At 41.6% G+C, this 4998-nt stretch overlaps 1 pseudogene; it reads right to left on the bottom strand.

Moving 5' to 3' along the window:
* Nucleotides 1–1841: 1841 nt before the first annotated feature.
* On the bottom strand, nucleotides 1842–2557 carry LOC148511576 (N-alpha-acetyltransferase 40 pseudogene; annotated as a pseudogene).
* Nucleotides 2558–4998: the final 2441 nt, after the last annotated feature.

The following is a 4998-nucleotide window of genomic DNA, read 5'->3' as shown; positions in this document are numbered from 1 at the left end:
AGTGATGGCTCCTCCTTCAGTTTCTCCAGCAAGTGCGGCTGCCAGACAAAAACTGAACTTTCCCAAAAGACCCACTGATGATGCAGATGAGTCAAGTTTTGCCATCTGGTTGGGTCTAAAAGAATATCCTACCATTAATGAGGCTTCTACCATGACTCCATCTGATACAGTCACCATTCAAAGAATGGTTGAGGACTTATTTAATAATAACATCCAAATAGGCATGTCACACAGTCCATTTGACTACTGGCAGGTAAAAAAGGCAGTTTGGAGTCCCTTGCACAAACTGGCTTTGCTTTACTTGAGCTGCCCACCCTTCAGTGTGTACTCAGAAGAGTTTTCAGCACAGTCGGGAACCTTGTCAGCGATCGGCGTAAGAGGCTACTTCTTCAAGATGATGTTCATCAAAATGAACTACAAATTCCATGCGGAAGACCTTTACCGCGAACTACTGTACATCCAAAAATGACAGAGGCACCTGAGGCTGTAATGGTGGATTCAAGCAGGGACTAATTAATATTGTGTGAAGATGATGTACACACTGATGGGGGTGAGGAATCATATGATGATAGTGACAACATCTTGCCTATGTAAAGCCAGTTTGTGCATGGAGAGATCATTGCCAGCAATGTCAGCTGCCTATTGGTAGCTTGTTTTGTGGGGGCCCAAACAGACCAATTGCTTCAGCCACAATTGGCAGTCCCTGTATCTGAAGTGATTGGTTTGTTAAACTGTGCATGTCCTGTATACAACATAAGAGTGTGTGGAAAGGCCCAAGGACAATTCCATCTTGCACCTCTCTTCTTTGCATTATGTGCTGTTTGGGGCATTGCTGCCTGACATTTTTTATTTTATAGTTTATGAATGTCCAGAAATTGTCATGGCCACAGACAGAATCTCATGTATACTCCTTTCATGTTTTTAAAAAATTCTGATCCACCAAGTTGATGGGGTGGGCAAAACATGGTAGATTTTCAAATGTACCCAATTTTTTTAATTGCTCCCCCCCAACCCCAACCATTTTTCCCAGGACCCTGGTGAATTGGTAGGCTGCTATAAATAATGGTTCAGCTCAATAAACGCCTGCCCCTACTATATGTAGGTGACTCTAAGCAGAATAACTGGATAATGTAAATGGTGGGTGTCATGAGAGAGACCAAAAATATGAGCAGCAGCAGCACAGAGCATCTTCCTGCCAGGATGTGTGCAATAAAGTACAAATACATTTAATACAAAAATGACTTGTGTAAATTGGTTACTCACATTACATACGTATTTACATGGTACATACAGTGCGTAAAGCAGGCTGAGGTAACCTGACGCACGCCACCTGTTGCTGACAAATAACTTCCAGTAGGCCCAGCAAACATCACAGATGCTGGGAGTTGTAGTTCAGCCAGAGAGCTACAAGCTGTTTTCCTTTGATGTAAACCACAAGTCTTGGTCCCATTATCCCTAACAATCTCCCTGAGCACAAATTAAATGTCGGTCTACAGTGTGTACTAGCAGCACCTCTACAAGCAAGGCCACCGCATTTCTATTAGATGTATAAAAAAACCTCCTCCAGATCAAAAATGTCTTTCATAAACTGAAGAACTTGATCCTACATTGATCTTCCCTCATAATTTTTTTTTTATTATTCAAACAAGAATTTATTTACTGTTAAAAGGACTTGCGTGATGCAAGTCACATGCATGTGCACAATAGCACAGTATTTAAACATCACTAAATTAAAAACTAGAAGAGTAGAATAAAAACACACAAAACAGAAGATATTGATAATCGCTGTGTCCTCTTGAACCCCCCCCCATAATTTCCCATGTGTCCATCCACCACCTTATTCAGTGGCAAAAGCCTGTACAATGTCCTGAATGTGATTGGGGAGTGTCTCCAACTTTGCCTTGCGGCTCAGAATCTCATACACGCAATCACCACTGCAGCACCCCGATACAATGAGAGAGGTCTCGTCTATCTCAAACTGTAAAGCATCTCTGAAGAATTGGTAAGCACCGTGATTGTGTTTGAACACTGTAAGGACGACTTTCTTCATCTGTGTGCTATTTGTCATCAATTGTAAGATTTATACCAGGAATTTCCCCACTCCTTTCCTGTGGACATGGATCTCCAACTGCACCTCATAACAATAAATGACCTCATCCCCGCACTCCACGTCAAATCTGAAGTGCACAAAAGCAACAGGCACAGAAAGCTCATCTCTGCCAATAAGGTACTAGGCACGTTCATCTGTCAGCTCTTTGCACTTTTCCTGTTCCTTCCATCCCCACTCGCTCTGTTCATATAGCAGCTGCATATTTGTCTTTGTGAGTTCAAATACACAGTCCAGAGTCTTCTGGTCCACATCTGTTACTCTGCAGCACTCTATAGACAGATTCAACCAATTTCTGTCAAACTTCTTATTCTTAAAGACTGGAAAGGCTCCTAAAAGGTCACCCTGTGGATTGGCCACTTGCACCTTGGCACACACAGCTGCCATTGCAGCATGTTCCTATTGGCATTTTTGTTTTTTTTCTTTTGTCTGTACAGACTTCCTCCCCATGATGTAGCTGATGATGTAATACTCTGAAGCCCGGTTCTTTTCAGTGCTGGAGGGGGAGAATAAGCTCATACATTTTATTAAGAATCAAAACATTAAAATAAATAAATTAAAAACTAATCAATCCTTCCGTCTTTTCCCTGTCTTCATTCCATAAACATATTCCAACTCCCTTGGGCCTCTGACCTAGTTCTTGATTAATGAAAACATTCTTGGTTTTTAAACTTCCTAGGGGTCGTATAGTTTATTAAACTGCCATCCTGTCTACCACTGCAGTTCCACTCTGTGCCATTTTGGAAGCTGAACTGCCACATGTTAGTGCCACCCACTGCTATTGCTTAGCTTAGTCAGTTAGCTTGCTAGCTGGATGCAACCTTTTGGCCTAAACTGGATGAAATCAATATTGTGAGCTGTGAGGTGGTCAAAACTGACTGGAAATGACTGGAAATAAATGTTATTGAGGTAAATAATACTGTAGGTACAAAAACAGGCCCAAATTATGTGATTTTTTTTTTAGAGAAAATACAGATCCAAAACCAAAACCCGCAAGGGCGGTTTTGGTAAAAACAAATCCAGATCCAATACACAAAGGATATATAGATCCAAAAACCAAAACATGGGGGTCAGCGCACACCCTTAGTACTTACCTGGTACTGTGTTTTGGCCACCTGCATAATTTGTCATCTATCTCTAGGAAACACAAGGGTAAAACTTTAAATTGATTTATATCACACTATGAAGTGCTTTGTATTTTTAATATATGAAAATTAATAAAGGAATGAATATCCAGTAAAATTCAGTGAAGAGAAGATTATTTTGTGCATAATTTTGTGTTAAACCTCTTTTTATTATTTTGTAGTTTATAAACCCCAACATATTGTCAGAGATTTTCTTCTCCAACCCATAGGACTTACTATCCAGTGTTTTGGAGGGAGAACACCCAAACTCGCTGGTGGTTTTAAAACCTCTAAATGAAATGCAGTTTACGGCAATCTGCCTGGAACAAAAATGTGGGAGTTTTTGTTAAAAAAGAAAAGAAAATAATTGTGCCCCTTTAGTGTAGTAACAATTAAACAGTGTTCTATTAATATAATATATAGAAATGGATCCTTCTTTGAATAAAAAAAAGGACCTGTCCCTTTAAGGAAAACAGGAATATATGTCCCTTTATATATATAAAGACCACATGGTTATATAGTGGGGTTGGGTATGAAATCCCGGCTGTCCGGATGCCGCTGTTCAGAATACCGACAGCCATAATCCCGACATGCATAGGAACTTATATTTTCCGATAAGAGCTGTCCTTTGTGGTGTGCAGATTTCCGGGCTTATGACCAGGAGTCCAACTGCACATGCGCGGCCGCAGGGCCAATTGGATTCCTTTCAGGAAATTATGCAGTAAGAAGCCCATAGGCTTCTATGAGGCAACGCCATCTATAGATGATGTCGCCTATGGAGTACAAGTTCCGGAAAGCTTTGCTTTCTTGAGCTTGGTGCACATATGGAATGCAGTCAGAAAACATCATTTTTCTGAGTTTTGACTGCATTTTGGGCTTAGCGCATCTTGGGCAGCTATATAGTGATTAAGTTACATTATGCTGATACAAGAAATATAGGTATACAGTTTGTCCTGGACCAATTTGCTTTACCTGACCCAATGTACTATTCAAAAGAGATGCAAATGCACCCACTTCTCAGCACACAGGATGCAGATCTGCTTTACACTTTTCCTTTTGCTTATGTACAAAGAGAAACAGATTGATACTGCACTGCTTTTAAAATCACAACTTAATTTCAAAGGAGTCCAGTAAATGAAGGTGCTAATGAAGCTAAAAAGACACAGCAGGGGACTAATAAACAAATGTACAGTAATTCCATTACTAGGCTTAGGCCATCCTTGCCTACTCCCCCTGAAACGACCAGGTGGTGCCTGAGTCTTGGATGCTGCTCCCGGCTGCCTATAATAGCATTTAAATCTCCTGGTGTTGCACCACCAAGTAAATTGGGCGGTCCAAGCGTCCTATGACGCAATTCGTGCTGAATCTCGTCATCGTAACCACACCCCCTACATTACAATGCCATAATCTCTACATTGTATAGCGGGGCCGGGGCCATGTTGATACAATTAGTCTGCCATGCTCCCTGTGCCACCCACCTACACAGAGCCAAGCCCACCTCTGTGCTGACCTGGCTGCCCCCTCCCGAATGTCGGCAAGTATGGCATAGGCAAATGCCAGTGGCTCGAATCATGACCACAATAACAGTAGTATATCACCACATCATGGCGTATAAGGGACAAAGCAGAACTGCTGTGGATGCCCAGTGGCGTCAGATTCTCCTCTCAGGTCTGCTGTGTGTGTGGATCTGAGCATTTAATCAGCATTCAAGACCAGAGAGCAACATAAGACAGACGTCTTAACATGAGATGGGAAAACGTGTATTCA

Source organism: Taudactylus pleione, unplaced genomic scaffold (assembly GCF_031769625.1).
Source record: "Taudactylus pleione unplaced genomic scaffold, aTauple2 ptg000305l, whole genome shotgun sequence".
Taxonomy (NCBI): Eukaryota; Metazoa; Chordata; class Amphibia; order Anura; family Myobatrachidae; genus Taudactylus; species Taudactylus pleione.
This window is presented reverse-complemented; position numbering and strand designations above follow the sequence as displayed.